This window comes from Helicoverpa zea, chromosome 6, assembly GCF_022581195.2.
Source record: "Helicoverpa zea isolate HzStark_Cry1AcR chromosome 6, ilHelZeax1.1, whole genome shotgun sequence".
Lineage (NCBI taxonomy): Eukaryota > Metazoa > Arthropoda > Insecta > Lepidoptera > Noctuidae > Helicoverpa > Helicoverpa zea.
In genome coordinates, this window is record NC_061457.1 from 13,306,070 (window position 1) to 13,327,281 (window position 21,212).

Genomic DNA, 21,212 nt, shown 5'->3' on the forward strand with positions numbered 1-21,212 from the left:
CGATCGGATCGTGTACACTGCCCTTAACAACGAGGACTGTGCGTTGGCGGACAGCGGTCTATTAGTGAGGGAGTCTGAGCTACAGGCGGGAGCGAGAGCGGGAGAATAATTGAAAATACATGATACTCAACATTCATCGTTAGTCTTTCAGATGGTATTTTTTACGAGATTTTTACTACATAAGCGGTAGTTACATTGTATAAAGTTGATTTCTAAGAAAAGTTGATATTGACTTTCTCACGTACTGTCTATTGTTTGAAATACGACTGCATATGTATAAGTATATAACGCGTAGTAGATTTGCATTCAAAAGCAAATGTGTTTTTATTCAAACACTGTTTAAGGGTTGCTAATTTTGTATTCAATTGCATAAAACATCGATTGTATCTATGTAAAAATAACGCTTGCTTTGCTTATTATGGTCACTCATTAAATGTTTGATGATTGTTTATCTGACTTTTTCATGGCGAAGTTTCTCATCAATTTTCAAATCGCTTTCTCTTATGCCTTAAGCCACTACCTTTAGCTACTCATAAGCATACACAAGCGTATATTACGCAGTTTATTCAACAAGCCCACTGTGATCCCCGTCCACCATTCACGTCGCTCCTGCTAATACTATGTTATTTTAAATAGCATTAAATTATACGACAGGTCTCTAATTTAATATCGATCTTTCATGTCCTGGAATAATGCTCCATTTCCTATTTGATCGTCCATATAATTAGTCAAGGTTGTTAGTATGGCAATATATGATCCTGTAACACAGAGGTTGAATGATATCAGTCTACCGTTGGACATGGAACATAGGTCTCTCAGATACCCCATTGAGATCCACCTTCAAGATTTTTTTTTCAAGTCATGCCTTCTGCTTCACGAATATATAATCCATCTATATGTAGGGCGAATTATGACCTTTCTTACATTCGATATATACTCAAGATCACTGTTGATCGTACACAGTAATACCCAAGAAAATAAAAAGTAATCAAACAATGTATTGCCCTTCAATGAGCCGACTAATTACATAACCATTACAGCCAATCCGCAGCCATACCCATCACAACTATACGACCCTCACTTCCATCATGTAATGACGAATTACAATCGATCATTACGTACTATAATTGTTCAGTAAGCAGAAACAGCCACAAAAAATCTAGATAAACACATAATGGCCACTTTAAACCGATTACGAAGATCGATGATGCGTATTTTACGAGTACTAATTACAACAACAGCGGGTTGATTGAAACTTAATGTGATATGAATTGTGAGAGAAATAAGTGTAGGTTGTAACGTTACAACTGACCCGCCTCTCAGATATGAGGACGGAAAAGGCATATAAATTAGGTTAGTTCTTATTACGCCTATCTTAACGAAGTAAGATGCTATCGGGGATAAACAGCATGTAACAATTATTTTGCATAATAAAAAAAACATAATTTACCTATTAAGCCAGGACCTGATGCAGTATGTAATGGTAGAAGATCAGTTGTTACCAATCCCGTTGTCAATGAACATGTACACTACCAAAATTATAGAACTATGGGATTCCTTAACCAAAAACAACGCTACAATGTTGCTTGGAATCCTATTAGTTTAAGTGTGGGACATTCCATACCCATATACATCCAAGGCGCTTTACAGTAAAAGAACCTAAATATGGAGATAATGCTTAAATACTAAACACGACCTCATAGAAACGAATAAACACCACATTAATTACGTATCAAATAAACAGTAAAAACCATCTCCAAAATTCATAACACGACTTGAAAATGAAAACAAGTCAAGTCAACATATCTTAGACTGCAAGCCAGTGCATTGTCACAATTTCTCAACTTCTCGACGCAGTCGCGAGTGCATCGCGTCGTTATTAGACGCGGAGTGACGCGACGCGAAGCCGGCAAGACGCGCGTCACGTTTGCGTCGCGCGTCGCCGTCAGCCAGAGATATTAGATCTCGTTGTTTGTACGTTTCCGAATGAAAAATGTTTGCAGATTATTTTCAAGGCGGTAGGTGTATTGATTATGGTATTGGAATGCAAGGTTTGTTATGTAAGTTAAATAATGTGATTTGAATGCAGCAGATGTATTGCATAAGTAAGCAAAATTAAACCATCATGATACCCACTAAGTCTTGCCACAATCCTATATCTTATATTCATCTATCTGATAGATTCAAGAATAGTTAAAAATTACTTAAGCTGTGAAAACTTTTGTATGGACTATCTTTCCCTTCTTGCATGATTATTTGCAGAGTATAGGCAATAACGGTATAACCATTACACGTGTAAAAACCAATCATCGACCTACGTCCTACAACAGAACAAAATGACAAATAACTGACAACAGCTGACACCCAACCGAATCTCCAATCTCTAAAGAACCGCTATCTCCGAAAAGATACTAATGACATCATCTTACCTCACGAAACGGAATAAAGAAAAAGCCATGAAAAAACAACAAATCATTACTATCATCGGATCAGTGGGGTTTCAATGGGTACGTCAAACACAGACAATGGTACAATGCTGATACCCGAGTCATTATCAGATCAACTTAGGTAACACTTCATGAGATAGACGACTTCGCACTGTGCACTACAGCGGTTACACGCTGGTACTAGCGTTTGGAACGCGAAAAATAGATGACACGCTGTATAATGTGAAATTAACTGGTGATGTCAAGGTTCGAACATTGTAAGGAGTAAGAAAGATGATGCGATTGATAGCTCATTCGATGTGTGAATTAAGTTCAAAAATACTGCACTTACGATTACAGTGCACATTTCTTTCACAACCAATTTCGCTAACCGCAATTCACATCGATCTCCAAAAAATCGCTTTACAAAACCGCAGCGTCTCCACCACCCAGTGCGTGACACAATCAAAAATCCTGAGTGGATCCCGATAATGAGTTCGTTGCGTTTCGCGTCCGACAATACTCCGGGACAATGGTCGGATTCAAATCAACGTTTACCTATCCTTGGACGATTAACGCTCTTTGTCATGTCCACAATGGGGTCAACGGTTTTTCTCCAATTTTTTTTTCAATTATGTTTATTGAAATTTTGTTATGATACCCATTTTTCAGTGGTTCATTGTTTGTGTTTGCTGTGATTGCTTTCTGAAAGATTGGATGAGAGATGGAAATTCAACATAATTGGGTTCTTCGGTTTGATAGCAAAACGGACTAGTCTTGAACTTGAAATGTTATGTTGGACTAATTTAGGGTTTGAAATAAAATATCAAAAGTCGAGTCGATATACCTACGTACAGGGCAAAAAGCAGGCAAGAATCAAAAAATGCCAAGTAGGAAAGTTCAGAATAAGGATCTCTATGTATAGTTCAATGTATTTCCCATTCGAATCAAATCTATGAATAGCTCATATATTGTCTCCAAGTTTGATTATAGATTTGCCCTAAAAAGCTAAAATATATCGAAATCGATTAACCTAGACATGGCTTCTAATTTGGTGCAAAGTGGCGGTTGCAGCGACACAAAAATGTCTAGCACATCATTCTCTATTATGCCGATACTAATTTTGAAAAATACTTCGTTGGAGTTGCATTTTCTTGGATTAGATTGTGACCTCAATTTCGTAAAAGAGTTGAATGAGGAACTTATTTCATTAGGATAGGTTAATGAGTGGCTACAAAATAGAATAATACGTAATTGTGTAAGCTTGCAGTGACTTACAATTGCAATTGCTCTGATTTGAGTTTTAAGGAGCCTATTAAGATAGGAATTGTATTTTCAATCAAAACCAGAACATACAAAGCAACACCTAGCTGCAATTAGTACACTGCATATAATATGACAGCTTGCTCCTAATTTGTCCACCAAACTGACCTTAGAATTTATGTCTCTAGATAACACAACCATGTCTCCTCCCAAATAAGGTTCAGCATCAATACAAGACAACAAATAACCGTCACAACGACCCATTTGTACAATTATGTACCTTTTGATTTACCGCCGAGATATTAGCCATACAACTATAAAAGTCATACAACGATTACACGCCTTTGTACAGCATTAGGCATTAATTCGACTCTGGCGTTCGAAACGCGACGTCCAACTTGATTCATGCGCCTGCGACGTCCGGAAATGTGGCGTAAGTGACGAAAAATTTGCAATGTAATTTAAACTTTATAGTAAATTTTTTGGGTTGGTTGTTGAATGATAGGAAGTTTATCGTAATGAGTAGTGTACCAATTGTCTTTGCTGGGAAGATTAAATTGATTTATAAGACGTCGTTTCGTCCGTCAGTCGTTCTTGGTATCTGGTCGTAAAGTTTGGTGCGGGTCGCCATCGTTTCGCGTGTTTTATGCCGCTACCCTTTTGATGTGATGCAATATTACTGATGATTTATTTGTTATATAGAGTTATTAATATAGAATTATTTCCTGGTTCTGAACTTATGTCTTGCTGTCTTGACTCATGAAAAAGATAAAAGATTACTCACTATATTTTTCAGAGAGAGGTAGTTCTTTATACCTAGTCTTTATCTAGTCCTAAACGTAGTCTATTTATAAAACCAATGAACTATTTCAATTGGCTGCAATTCATTGATAGACGTTAGTCACTGAATGACACATAGCATTTATTGTCAATTAAATTGTCATTGCTGGTACAGACGTTCTCAAATGAGGCGAGACACTATTTTATACACTTACCGACTTAATGGTTTTTGGTCCTTCTATCCTCAAAATTATTTTCAAAGTGCATTTCGAAGTGAGCCACAATATAGAGTATTCGTGAGCTAGAATTATCTCATTACAGAGAAGAGACAAGACGTGTAGCTTGCATAGTTCAGTGCTTCTGTCCGTCTGTACGTAAGTGTCCGAGACATAATTGGTTCAATGACTGGACACACGTTACACTGTTCACTACTTGAAGCTTCACGCTTGTTCTGTTGTGGAGTATGCAGACTTACAGCTATGTGCCTATAACACACAGTTGCTATTTGAGTCAAAGTCAAAATGATAAGTCAAAGTAATTTGTTCAGTTTAACCCATGTTGCATTTTGTGTCAGTTACAAATTTATTGCTACATTAACGTCACTATATTTGACCTTTCCAAACTAAAGGGTGACAAAAGATAGCACCATGAATTCACACAGCACTAGTCTTTTAAACACTTTCTACAATGGCAAAAGGACCAGACATAATAATTACGAAATTCCTACACATTATTATTTTTATATTAACATTTCTATAAATAAAAATAATGCCAGAAAAAAGCACGTATCATCGCAAAGAAAAGCATTCGGTAAAATCGGCGACATTCCCAGCATTTACTGAACAACCCTAAAATGTGTAAGGCTCGACTGTCACAGCGCACACTTGACATACGTACACGGCCCATCAGCGCATAAATCATAAGGTTACAACTGAGGGTTACAACTCAGGGCTACAAGGACCGAAGGCGCGACGCACACTGGAATAGACCCGAACCTACGTACTTGTTGGCTGAATAATTGAGCGGAGTGCCTAATGTCGGCGGGTGACATTTGTAGTTCGCTCGTTGTGGAAATAGATTGATGTCTGTATGTCTTTTTGGAATTTGGTCCTTATGTGTTCGAAACAATTGTATTGTTACTTGATGGAGTAGATTAATGTGTCAATGAAAGCGTAATTGAGAAACAAATATCAAGATACCTATCCCAATAACCAAACCAACAAACTTTAACTCCAAGATTGAAACTCAGAAATTCGGAAAAGCTTCGAGATCATCCTGGTCAAAGATTTTTATACCAAAATTACACCGAAATCCACGGTAACTGGAAATCGAAATGACACAAACAAAAGTAAAACAATAGATACCGACAATCATAAATTACAATTTCTCTGTTGAGAGACCACCAGAGTCGCCAAGCTATACCTCAGCCAAAAGGTCAGTCGAGTTGGACGCAACATTTAACGTTAATATGAAGCTATAGATCAGGCGCGCATCTGTCGGCGCGCGCGCAGCGCTGTCGATCAACAGCCGCTAATAGATCATTAGTATTTATGCATGAGAGCCACAGGATTGTTTCAAGGCTTCAGATGCTGAAGTTTCCGTGTGTGGTATTGTTTGAAAATGGGAAAAATGGGTTGTTCTGGGAAAGCTAAAGCAAGCACTAAAGCTCAATTCACCTCAATTCTCATGGGAAAAATATTATATATTTTAACCAATGTAGCAAACTCTGTGTTGAATGAAAATAGAGACGATAAAAATTAAACCCATCCTATTCATTCTATAACTTTAAGATTTTTGCTTTCTATTTTTAGAGAACCTTTTACTTCATCACTATAATTAGCCACATACATACTGGGTTAGACAAGGCACGAAGAACCCTAATCATTGCAAAACAATTAGATTTAATTACACTTAGCATTTAGACTATACATCCAATCCTTCACCTCGCCAAAGAATGCCAAAATGGAGCGCAGATTGATGATCCCACTACGACATCATTAGTATACCAGTCCACAATTACTCATACATAATCCCCATTCCTCATAAATTTCATAGAAAGCTATGCAATAGATCTCGTGGTCTTGTTCTGCGCGTACGCACGGCGCTGTCGATCACTGATCTACTTATAGATCGTTAACATTCGCAGTTGTCACCGCGCATCTTGTATTATGATTTGATTGAGGAAATTTTGTAGCTGTTTAAGAACATGATGATTCATAGAAATGTTGAATGTATTTCAAGATCTTGAGCCATCCAGCTAAATCATTACGTTATACTTAAAAGTACCTAACAGCAGACTTAGAAACTTTAGAGTCGTTAACAGGAATAGGTAGTTGAGTAACTTACGTTGTTCCACCGTACTACGCCATAACTATCACAGCTTATAAATCTGAAACAAGTAATAAAGTACATATTAAATTGTAAACTGCAGTACATTATTTTTCTACTTAAACAAGGGTTGATGCTTCGGACGAATGTGGAGTCATTGAAAATCACGATGATGCAAGGACCAGCGTGCAAAAGGACCTCTAACAAAAGCAAACCAAACGAAAACCGCTACAAAATATTGTCACTCACAAACTACACTCGCAATATTAGTATATCCGAACACGAATATCGTAAACAAGACATCGAAACGTACGTTCGTTCGTCACTCATATTCAAATTAATACAGTAATCCTACCAAAGTTGTAAAGAAGCATTTTATGAACTAACATCACGCGAGAGCTTTGTAAATCTCAGCTCAGATCATAAACAGATCCAGATGTAATAAACTAGTATTATAAACATTGTTAGATTTCCCATATATTTGAGGGCGTATAATGAGTAATTTAAAGCGGCAATTTTAATTAAGTCATACGAGTTATGGAGTAGTATTTCGTTTTATTGGACAATTTATATTTATATGTGTCTGTGGTATGGTTAGAATTGTATTGTGAAGCTTGATTAGCGGTTATAGTTTTGTGAATCGTATGGTATGATATGGTAGCATCCAAGTTTTAAATCAGTGTATTTTGCTTCTTATTTCCATTCATATTATACTATTTTGGCTATAGGAAAATGATCATCTAAAACACTAAACATTAACTTCCATTATACTTAACAAATCCAATTGGGCAATAATTATCAACTATGATTTAGACACCTACATTTAAAACGTAATAAAACACGAAATATCCTATAAACTGCAGCAGTGACATGCAGCATTATAGCTATTACAATTTGCAATAAAACAATACACGAACCGGCTGGTTTCCATTCCGTTTTAGTTTCTCTAAACAGATATGAAGATCACAATATAAACGTCAAAAGTTTGAATATAACGTCAGTTAACGTCAGTGTAAATTAGTATGTAATTGACAATAATTATCCTGACCTGGTTGAAAGAATAACAGCTACAGCGGAGACAATAGACAGCTGGTGGGATGATGATGATGATACTATGGTCTGTGCAGTTGAAATTAAACTAAATTGTGGTTCTAAATGCAGTTTGTGTTTCTAAATGTATCATAGACACCAATGACTGCGAAAAGGTGATGCCCAATATGATGAGAAAACCATGACTTGAGCATGAGCGAGCGTGGTGAATAACGCTCTGCTGTGGAAATAAAAAGCTGATGACGGTGATGCAGTATGAATGGAGCAAGAAAGAAGTAATGTATGTAGCTGGAGATATGACTAAACTACACCATATTTTTATTAATAAACGTAACGTGTAGCAATCAAATGTAATATAATAAATGAAACAATTAAACGTGAAGTCCTTCTAAAACCAATCAGGAGCCAATCGGCAATGCCAAAGAAATTCCAATATTTGCTCAAAGAATATTTACGATCCATGCTATCGGTACACATCCAATATGCCATAAGTCATTCCATTGACGTGAACACATTACTAATTAAAGCCCAAAGTTGATTGCAAACGATACTGCCGATTTAATTAATATTTTGAAAGAAAGCCGATTGTAAAATGCTTGTAAATGTGATGGATTTACGATTGCTCCATGATTATTCTAATTTATTTTGTTGTCTATTATTTAATTAATATAATTATCAGGTTTATTCTAATTAATTTTGTTGCCCTTTGTTTAATTGATAAAATTATAGGTTTATGTCGTTTTAGTACTTGATTGATTGACCTTTAAGTGGTTGTTATTTGAATAATGAGAAGTTTCATGTTGAGTATCGACTTGTCTGACAATTAGTGTTTCCTCGTAAAATATGGTTCGCTGTCAGAAAAGTCAGTATGCAGTCGTCATTATTACTCATAGACTGCTAATATAATACTACGATAATTACAAGGAACCATGCAGTTTTCTGTTGTCGAGAAAGAAAGACATAAAATATTGGCATTACCGCAACAATAATTACGATTATCACAAAAAACATCGCTCATCTCAGCGCATTCTCGATCTCTTAGCTTTTGGCATCAAAACTCCGTTCCGCTTCGTTCTATTTAATTAGATCCAATGAAAATCGTGTTCAGACGGCCACAAAAGATAAATTTGTTGTGTATAGATAACGATAGAGATTTCCGTGAGGTTTAACAAAGCGTTTTGGTATCAAATCACACAATTAGACGATCGGCTGTATGGATCGGCGGCCGCTTTGTCGGTGTCTGTCATTGGATGGTGGGCGCCACTTGGAACCAGCGAATCGATGCTGTTTTTATAATGATATAAGTTGAGTTTAAAAAATATATGCATTTAAATATTAATATCGGAATCTTTATTTTGGTTACCGAAATATTTATTTGTTAAAGTAGCAGAATAATAGAAGTCCACTTAAATGTTATTTAAATCGCTTTTATTAAAATAGAGTATTGATCTTATTTCTATAATCATGTGGTCAATAGAATAAATAAATACTCTCACAGGCCATGCGGTTTTATTAATATTTATGCACATATCTCTATTTTATAAATACTTAAATAAAATAAATAGACACTAAAATCAGTAATCATAAATTCAATATTTTATTGATAATGAAATAACATTAACGCCATCATTAATAATACCCAAACTAATATTTAATATTGAATTAATCATTTTAATAATTCTCATCTATGCATGCTCCAAAAATATCCGCAATTTTTGTCTTTATTTTTATTAATTTATTAGGTACAAGTCTACATTTTTATTAATTTTTTAGTAAGTGTAATATAAAATGTGTTATAATAATGAATAAAATTAATAAAAAATTCTAAGTCTTAATTCCTTTTTCGTATGTTAAGACCTAAGTGGAACAAACCAACACTGTTTGCCGTCACCGGAGTCGGACGGGCGCTGTCGTCTCAAAGGAGTCACAATGATCGACGTCATGACACCATGACGCGGCATTCTGCCGGTCCTGGCTGAAGGATAACCTGGTGATATCCGGCTAATCAAGTGCTAAATGTACTCTTAATTTACGGGGCTAATTTAGTGGTACAAGTGGTCTGTAATGGTAAGATAAGGAACCGTTTCATTGATGTTAAAATTCTATGTATGTTATGCGGTTGGTGTACCAATAAACAGACAAAACAAAATTGGAATGCTGTACCACCTATATCCAAAAAACTGTTTAAACTTAAAATAACATCGTCAGTTATAATTAACGTGTTTTAAGTAAGTATTCTTTAAGCTAAAAAATAACTCTTTTTATTTGCCATCTAATTGAGTACGATGCAGTTTCTGACAAAACCCAAAAAAACTTAATAATTTCATGCTTTTCAATCTAAAGTCAAAACTAATATCCAAACAAATAACTAATTACTGATCCTCGAAGTTTTTATCACATCACAATCGTGGACCAATCACACAGTTTCTTCTCATCATCACAATCGCATCAGACAATGATTCAATCATTTTTTTCCATCGTCAATCACCATTGGACACTCTTCACCATTGATGGTTTTTAATTGCTATTCATACAATTCGGTATTTTTTTTTTACTGTTTTAAAACTTTTGTGTGTACCGGTGTACCCCTAAGGATGAGTTGCAAAATTATCGATACTTAATAATTTCTATCGACAAACTTCGGTTGAACGGTTTTTGATGCTGTTTGGTTGGTTGGTTTTCGATTTTGGTTGTTAAGGATTGTTATTGTAGTTTTTGGTTATGGGAAAATGTATAAATTGAGTTAATTATTTGCACTGACTGTGAGGTGTAATTCTAAGGTTTTTCAGGAATACTAGAAGAAAAGCGGCCTACCTTATCTACACGGTATTTTTCACAGAATGCTACTTAGTGGACGTTACAATTACAAGTGTAACATTAGACGTTAATGTTACAATTGTAACGATTTCAGAAAACATTGACACATATTAGTGTCATTCCCTCTCAAGAAAGAGCTGGTTAAGTATTTATTCATAATTCTTATAAAGTGGATGCCAGTTGCAAATATCATAACTTTCACATAGAAAATCTATCTTCGAGTAGGTGAGTCTAAAAGATTCCTGTCATAATTTCCTTAGTATTGTGTAGAGAAACAGATGTTTACAACAATATCTCACACCATTGCTCTGCAATTATGTAAAGTCATTGCACTAATCGTTTTCTAGACAGCCACGTATAATGTGTAAAGGTAAATTTTAGAAAAAATATTATATTGTGTTTTGAGGTGCTGCGATTATGTTGCTTTGTAGGCTGAGAACTTTGTTTGCTCTATTTCAGGGTAAAAGTATATTGAAATGAAATTACTGGTCCGATTTTACTGAACTTAATTTATTTAAGTTCTACATAGTCTATTTATCGAGTAAGGCTTCTCTACAATATATATATATGTTACTACCTCGTCAAATACCTATGTATCTGGTGTAAATGGATCTCTTTAACTTGTGTCCCAGTGCTTATTCCCAGTCTTTGCCAACCTACTTTCACTAAGTTTATAGATAACACCGATGATATGGACTGAAGCTAATCGCAACAGCTGTGAGATCGAAAGCGTCAGGTGTGAGTTGTGCCGTTAACACGACGCCGTGACTCGCAGACTCAACCCTGTTGAGCGCTAGGGAGTGTATCATGTAGGGAAGAAGTGGGACTGTCCTGGCGTGAAAGTAAGAGACGATACGAGACTGGAAAAATAGGAAAGTTAGTCATACTATATGTCCATTATAAGATAATTTAGTCAATTTATTTTAGTGTTTTTAACTTATTTACCTATATCTATTCAGATTCTTTTAAACAAAATATGAGGCTACTTCTGCATATACAATTAAGAGCTAACCTACAACAGATTTTTTTACAATATCTTCAGTCTAGCAAAACTCTTGAGAGTTTTATGTGTAGATTAGCGACTATAGTAGATACCATTGCTCTATTTTAGAAAAACTATAGGCACATGAAAAACTTACTTTTAAATTTAATTGTTCGCCTTAAAATACATATAACCAAAAATATCCCCAAATCACTCAAACTCATATCCACCTTACCGTTAAGTGACGATGATCCACAAAAACGAATGAAGTGCGATTTTATTAACACTACGCTTCCAATTCATATAGAAAAAATATAACACTGACTATAACAAATGATGTTGTTTGCCAGAAAAGGGCCTGAAGAAAGGGCCTCAGAAAGGCCTGGAGTGATGTATTATGGCCTGGGCCATTGATGAGACGTGACGTCATCGGTTTTGGATGAGATCGTGAAAGATGGTGGCTGAGATTTGACTTGAGTGCTCCTTTTGAGCTCAACTAGTTGTTGTCACTGAATGCTCGCTGTTATTTATTTTAGGGAAGTAGTTAGTTTTAGTCATAGTATGGACGTTGTGATGAAAAGTAATACATAGTTAACTTTGAAACTTATGTAACAATTCTAAGTAATCGTAGGTATACCTAATTAGAGAAAAATAGTGTTTGTTCAATATTTTTTGTATTCGAAGGGTAATCAAAATTAAAAATACTACCTACATACCACAAAAATTTCTCAGTTAAGTGTTCTCTCTGTAACCACTTCTTTAATAACATTGTGTAATAAATTGAATTGATTCAATACCAAACTGTTATGTAATCAGTGGAAACTTGTAATTGGCCTTATTTCTACTAATATCTATATTTATGATTTGTACAAGCTGTAAGTTTTCCTAATAAATAAAAATAAATAAATACAAGTAGTTTGACACAGCATTTTCTTGTATTTCATAAATAGTTATTTTTGCATAATTAAATAAAAACAACCAGCAGTGTTTTAAATTACCTAAATAAAAATCTAGCTCTAATTTTTTTTTTCAGTTTTTACTACAAACTAAAAGTGAAACCGATCGTTATTCGTAAGTGAATTTGTCACAACACTCGTCGCCATGTGATCGGGTACAGACGGCGGCGGAATGTGCTGAGTCACACCGCTTAGGGGAACACCCCAACTCGAGTGTTTAGGGGTCGGGGCTACTTCTGTATGGTTGATCGCAACCCTGGAATGTTGATCAAATGTTTTTAAGAATTTTAAATAATTCAGAAAAAAAGAAACTCAATGTGTAGGTATAAAAAATTGTTAGAATTTAAATGTAAAATAGCAGGTTTTTAGGTCATTTTCATTAAAGTAGTGTTAATTACATACTACATTTCTACCTAGCTGCATTCTTAGGCAAATTCTTTATTTAAATTAGTCGTAATTGATTTTAGATATTCGGAAGCTTTCGGAATGTCGATACTATTAAAAACCGGCACGATAGTAGGCGGACATTTTATATTAAAATAAATATTATTATTCTACATTTTAATAATAAAAATGTCCAGCGGCAAACTTCACAAAATAAAAATGTCAGGAAAAAAGTGTAAAACAAAAAATATAGCTAACAATTTGCACTAAAATATAAATCCGACTGACGAAGCAAATATTCACAATATAATACAAATAATAACTTAACAATTTTACGGGCATTATAAATAAAATGATAATTTTCGATATTTTATGGCCATAAATCAATGATCGAGGTGCTATTTGTCAATTCTAAATTACTGAATTATCATAACTTAATAGTCTGGGGGCTAGTAGCGAAAATATTTAGGAGCGAGATAGATTATTAATTTTACAAGACACTGTTATGAATGTAATAATTAATAATTACAATAATAGTTTTGTAATAAAGTTATGACATTGATAGATAATATTTTTTTTCTATTTTAATTTTATTGCCACTGACCCCATGATCTCAATAGCTAGATATTTTATGTAGGTAACTTGTAAATCACAGGAAAAAAATGCACTATACCTTAACTAATAAAAAAAAAACTTAAGAATCCTTGTAATTTTACAAAATTGACTACATTTTCAATTTCACAAATAGTAATTCAATTTTATCGCGAACAAAAATTTACCGTTTAACAATAAAAATTACGAACAAAACTGCATTCAACGTCACATTTTTTCCTTTCTTGCTTAATTGATAAAATGCGTTATTTCTTAAAGCGCATGTTTGAACAAAAATGGCGTTAATGACGTCAGTCGACCTTTACTGAACATTGTATTAGTGCACGCAAAACATGAAACCGGTAGCAAGTGATAGATAAACTTACTTGTAAGTAGTTTAAGCTGTTTTTTTGTGATAAAATAGTAAACATTAATCGTTTTTTTTTTTTGTTGTATCAGTTTTATTGAAATTGAAATTTGAGTAAATAGAGGTTAATAATAAATCTGATATCGATATGCTACTTAATTGAGACAAGTAAGTAAGCTTTTTAATACCAAATCAAATGCAAAAAAAATATCAAACAAAATAAAAAACAAATACAAATAAAGATAAAAATTAAACATGATGAAATTAGATTTGTTTTGTTTAACAAAGAGTAAAATTTTTAAAATATACTTTTCAACTAACGATATCGATATGGTATAGTTTCCCAACCCTAGCTTAAGGGCAGAGGTCACACCGCTTCCTTCAACCTGTTGCCACTTCAACCAGACCCCAGCCGTGTCCCTGTTCTATCAAAAAAACGATATTCTATCTGTTTCTGACCAATCTAGACTTTGACTGTATCACAAGATTAACTTAACTAAGCTTAAATACCTAATGCTATATAATTTTCATAAAACTGGATATTAAGTAGGTATCTAATCTTACCAATATACTTCGTGTTATTTGGTAACAGGGGTCAGATAAGCAGTTGCTACATTTAAAATTCTGGTACCAATCTATATATAGCTAGACTGGAAGCCGGTCCCAATACAGTTGGAAATGGACATAGCAAAAGATGACCTTAGAGCACTGAATCAGCAGGATACGTCAGTGCATGCATTGCATTTTTGCATAGAGTTTTATGCTTATGGGAGCTTCTGTTAGTTATATGATCTAAGATGACTAAGTAATGTGACATATTTTTGCGGTCAATTCGCTGTTACTTAAGGTAAATTCCCTTACAAAGATATTGTTTATGCATATTAATATTAATTTAAGCGTCAATATAATATCTTATTGTAATTCAACACCGAATAAATAAGCAAGTGCAACTTAGATGAATATCCTTGCAGTGATGACTTGTTGAATTCATTATAATTATATTAATTAATTTACAATATTGTGGATTACCATGAGCTGAAATGCGGTCCTTCTAGCTTGTCGCGACATATTGTTATAGAGACAATTATTTAAACACAGCAGAGATAATTTTACAAGAAATGTTAACTATGTCCAACTATAGGTATTATAAAGAAAATACCATATTTCATATATGATATATTATAGCCAGGTGTCTAGTTCTAACGGGACGCGGGTAAATCTACTGACAGAAGCTAGTATTGAACAGTAAATGGGTGGTACTGCTTAGTAGTTATCTTTCTAAGTATGAAGCCGCTTCTAATGCATTCCACAAGGCTGAAAAAAGCCACAAGAAATCAAAAGCACAGTGTAACTGTCAACAGTTGCTCTTCATAGTATTATAATACGAAAAGATAATTACGATTATTAATGCAATATTATCATTTACTGAAATCCAAAAAATACCAATTCTATAGCATTAACTGACCGGCTGACGATCCAAATTGCGTTGAATGATTGACGGCATATTATTTGGCCAGACGTGACGGCAACCGCGGGTATACATATAACCATAGCTAAAATACAATGATGTATAGATAATATAGAGTCATTGCAGAAGGATCACACACGCACAATATGAATGACCCCTACCTATTTAATGAACTTGTGAATTAAAAATTTGAAGCACTTATCAATTTTTAATATATTTAAAAATGTTACTGCTGAAATGTTTTGTGTTATCAGTTTACTACAAAACTAAAGTACATGTTGATTATATTTGATATAATAAATTGCTCCGTTGTTAGTAGCTAATACCAATAGTCAGTCATTTAAGGATATTTAATTTAAAAACAGATCTATCCGATATGTGTGACTGTTATGCAAAGTTTACCTTCTGTATGTAAAGTTGGTAAGCCATCAATTTTGACGAACACGTGTTGTTAAAATTACCAATTTGTATATGAATAGAAAATGTAATTGAAAACATTGCATCGTTTGTTTTACTGCAACCGAAATGTAATTACTAGACTACGAAAATATACAGGCCTGCGTATATTTATAGAATATTCTATATAAATGTAGAAGATAGAATATGAATGTAGAATTTTATTTATTAATTTCATGGCTATTTTCACAAAGATTTCTTTTGAAACAGCACTTTCAGTGTCTTTACATAACTCGTTAAGTGGTCACAACATATCGCAAAATATAAATTGACGATAGTTTGTTGAAAATATTATTATGCAATATTTTTCAGCTAATTGTAACATATAGTGAGAAAAGTATAACCAGCTTTTTAAGAAAGGTACTCAAACGCAGCGCAATTCCAAGATGAGAGACATGAAAACCTCAATAATTGTCATAATACATTAAAATTTAGCTTTATATTGGTTAGTTTTGTTATCCATTCATTCGATTTGATACACAATAGTGACGTACCGCCGGCAATTATCATAAAATATAATTTATCGACGATATATGGACGCTTCGGAACTATTACTGATTATGATGCAAATTTTAACGGCGTCTATTACAGTTTTGTTTAATTAATACAAAACGTAACGATATGGATAGTCATTTTGGAGGCGTAATCGATTCACGTTTTTTTTTTAGTCTGCAGTGTAAAGTATACGTATAATTACATATATGTTTCTAAATACTTATATTTACAAAATTGAAGTTTTTGAAACCGCAATTTTGATGCTACTGATCGGTTTACTTTGTAGTAACGTTCTCCAAAAACTTTTCATTCTTCCTACTTACATTTAACGGTCTCCAAAAACTTTTCATTCTTCCTACTTACGTTTAATAAGCCTTATTTTTAAGTAAATAAAACAACAGCTGTACATTTTTCAACTTTCACGCTATCTTACAAAAGATCACTGATCAAGTAACTGCACTGCCCTAGAAATTTTTTTCAACAAATATTACAACTATTTACAACCGTTTACCATATATAATTAAATGATTAATTAGCTTATCCAATTATCGTCCAGGTGTGAAAGTTACCACCTCCCATCATTTAGCGAATATTTTTTATGCAATCCATGTCCTTACGGGCCAAAGTTTCAAACATTAGTATGCGGTGTACGACCGACATTATTTGCATATCGATAAAGGTTAACAATGCAATTACGCATGTCGATACTCGATAAACAATAAAACAAAATCGACAGCACTACGTTTGAGAGGTTTTAGTTGGCACGACTTTGTTAGTCAGGTCGCAGTCGGGTCGTGGATGGATTATCATACACCTGGGATTATTAATACCTCGAAATATAAGTAGTAGTTATTTAGCATTGAAATACATGGCTAAAAATTCTTATTATCAGCCAAACTTAAGCTTTTTCATATTTTGCAAATTCTTTATGACATGCCACTACATGCAGGTAGCATAGATACATATGTAAAAAATATCTAGATCACGCAATTATTTAAGTCGATAATCTTAATGATAAATACCTTTCATTCTTCATTTTGACATAAGTATTTTTGACCAAGATACTTTCGGCCTTCTAATTGTGAACATAGATACCGTTATCATTGCAACTGATCTTATTATTCAATGTCACCTCAATTATTAACTTGGATATTTATTCACTTCAAACTGATGAATTAGAACCTTAGATTTGAAATGCGAATCGTATCGTGGTCGTGTCGTAAGCTATAAAAGCGGTTATTCATGAGCCATCCGCGATGGACATGCAATAATTACAACTAAACATTGGCGCAACGTAAATAATAATTCAGAAGCATTATTATATTAATGATACTATTAAATTATGTTAAAAACTTACACGCATTTGAAATGCGCCTAACTATGTGAATTTAATGTAGGTAATTCAATTAAACAGCACATAGAATTATGTTTGGTAGATATATTTTCTAACATTGTTAGGGTGTTAGGTGTGTTTGTTTAAAAACAAAAGACGATGCATTTGTATGAAGTGCATAAAAATGTTAATAATTAACTTAAGCCATTCCTTAGTGAAGGATTTGTATGACATTCCGTCACTAAGCAGTGACTTAAGTAATCATTAAATGTCTCTGAGTGGGGAGGTAAGAAATTAAGAATTAGTAGGTAGTTAATTTTACTTTTAAATTATTATTTCCCATCATGGTTACGGTCTTAAGCGACATATGACGGTGTTCGGCTGCTTAGTTTATTTTCCTAACTTTTATGTCTTGCTCTTTGTTTAAAAATTGTGGTAGTGACCAAATGGAGGTTTTTTCTATAAAATTAGGAGTATTTGGCTTCAATGCAATTTAGTTTCTTATGGTATCTAAACAATTTGCATTATCCAGTGAATACCCAACAAAATACAGCCAACAAGTTCGATTTCTCATTCCAAACAAATATAAATCACAAATCGACTTATTTCTCAAAGCTGCAACAACCTGCAGCCACTGATAACCTCTGACTGCAATCACCAATCCCGTCTCTGACCTCCACAGTACACTGCAACTCTAACAATCTCTTGGAGTACCCTCAGACTGCACACTTAATAGTGGGACGACAGTTGGCCCGATATACATACAGCAATTTATTTATAGAAAATCTTGATGACAATCAAAGTTTTCAATAGGTCTTATACCGGCTAAATACCTGATCTTTGTAATGTGCGTACTACTATTCATCTTAATGCCGATTTATGAGCCCAAAACAAACTTTAGTTTGCAATGTGCGGGTCTTAACCCTTTAAATGTCACTGGCGTCAATAAGCCCCAAACGTTACGAACATTAATTAATTTGAAAAAAAACCGTCTGACCCATTTTTTGCTTCATATCGATCTATTTGTATCTCCGGATCAGTGATCCAGATCTCTTCAATGCCAAACATGACATTTGACTGACGGATTGACGGACAAACACGCTGATTGGATATAATTACGATGCATATTTTGTTAATAAACAATTGTCTGGACATTTGCTATCAAACCTAGCCTTAGCACCTTAGAAACAAGGTTGAATTTTGGCTGATTAAGCAGTAAAAGTAAATTGGTAGGTATCCTTAGAAATTACAACCCGTGGCGGTAGGTACGGCATTTGAAATCATTGTGTTGTGATGGGATCAAACAAGATCCTTATACAAGCCGATTGCTTTAAATATTAGATGATTTCAGAACAATAGTTTTGACACAGCAATTTAGTACCAAATTGCCGATCAGAAAGAGCTATTAGCTGTTGGAAATTTGGTTTGAACTTTTTTTTTTTTTTTTTTTAATCTTTATTTAAGGACGGGGTTTTTTCTAAAAAGAAAACGACACCCCGATTATTGAATACAAAATTAAAAACTTAAAATTAAATTAACCCACCCGTAATCTACTACCCACAATAATAATATTAATAAGAATTCTGGCCTCATCCGACAGTGGCGAAGCCAGAATGCTATTATAGTAGCCTACATTAAAATTGTTGACGTCAAAAGCGTGACGTCTTTGAGCGTCAATACGGCTGCACTCGCTGAGGATATGATGAACATCTTCGATCACTCCACAAACAACACAATTGGGGGAGTCCACCTTACGCATCATAAAGCCAAAGCTGTTAAGCGGGACATGACCGGATCGAAGCCTCAAAGCCATCACAACCTCCTGTCTGTTCATGCTGCTCATGTCGAACCAAAGCGTACGAGGAAGTGAGGGCTGAATGGTTTTGTACCAAATGCCTTTTGTCAGAGACCTTTTGTCGAAATATTCTGACCAGGACTGCAAGCATTTGCCTCGAACAGTGGGTATAAGTTCCGTGTGCCAGGGTAAACAAGTAAAAGGAACGCCGTCAGATCCGGCATCATTAGCGAGGCGGTCGACAATCTCATTACCCTTCAGTCCAACATGAGAAGGTATCCATTGAAGAACAACAGTTTTATGTTTAGCTACAATTTTGAAAATAGATTTTAAAATAGAATAAGCCAGTGGAAGCCCTCTGTATGGTGACGTGCATTTAATAAGATGAAGAAGCGCACTTTTTGAATCGGTAAGGACAACAAAGTAATCACCGTCTAATGATTCTATATAAGCCAAAGCTTCTGCTATAGCTATTAATTCCAAATGCATTATTGATAATTTTGACTTGATTTTGAGTTTAACAGAAGCACCTGTCTGAGAGTCATAGAAGGCTGCGCCACAGTTATTTTCATGCTTTGAACCATCAGTGTATATACAGTAAAAGCCACAATATAATGAATTAAGTGAATTGGTACAAAGTGATACAAGTTGATGAACATTGAAACAACGCTTTGGTTTATCAACAGACTCCAAAGTAGGTTTAACGATATTTGATAAGTCCATATTGCTGACCCAAGTATCCATGGAAAACATGTGAACTGTCGCACTACAGTAAATGAGTTCTCTATTTAGAACATCGTGAGCTGAAACAAGGAGGGGTTTTTTCTTATTTCTCCAATATATTTTGTTGCAGAGTTGATGTAACTTGTCCAGTAAATTAAGAAGAGGGTAATTATAACACTTAGATTTCAAATAAAATTTACAAGCTAAGAATTGGCGCCGAATAAATAAGGGAGGTAACGACAACTCTGACTCCATCACGTGTATCGGCGTACTTTTGATGAACCCGCCTATCAAACGTAGACAAGTGTTTTGCAATCTATCTAATTTCGCCAAGTGTGAGTCAGCACTATTACCGAATAGAAAACTACCAAAGTCAATACGACTACGAATGAGAGCTATGTATAATTGTCTTAACTGTTTTGGATGAACACCCCATCCGGGGCCAACCACAACCCTGAAGATGTTAACTAGTTTTAAGACTCGTTCACATATCTCATTAACGTGTTTTTTCCACCGGAGACCTCTGTCTAGCCATAACCCTAAATATTTAACATTATCAACTACCTGTAGTGATGTGCCGTTTAGTCGTATGTCTATATTAGGTACACGAAAACCTCTACTAAATAAACAAATTTTACTTTTATCCGGCGAAATATGTAATCCTACATCTGTTAGTATGTTATTGATAACATTGAGGGCAGCTTGGATTTTATTTTGACCCTCGCTTACAGACGAACACGTCACGTACATTGCGAAATCATCCGCGTACTGGCAAATAGACACCTGATTTTGAAGTTGATTACAAATGTTTGCCGTTATTATGTTAAACAACAATGGTGATAAAGGGTCACCTTGCGCTAATCCACTACCTGAATCTCTACTAATAAAACTATTACCAGTTCTTATTTGAAGTGTTCTTCTGTGTAAAAAATTCCACAAATAATTACAAATCCGGGATCCTACTCCATATTGATCTAAAACATGAATTAAAACATAGT

General features: G+C 34.4%; 1 protein-coding gene across 1 annotated transcript in view; it reads right to left on the reverse strand.

Moving 5' to 3' along the window:
- LOC124630976 (protein tiptop-like) overlaps positions 1-21,212 on the reverse strand; it is a 252,303-nt gene that overhangs the window by 216,967 nt on the left and 14,124 nt on the right. The window contains exon 2 of the mRNA XM_047165039.1: positions 6,816-6,858. The gene's annotated coding sequence lies outside the window, so the exon portion shown is untranslated. The remainder of the gene's footprint in view (positions 1-6,815; positions 6,859-21,212) is intronic.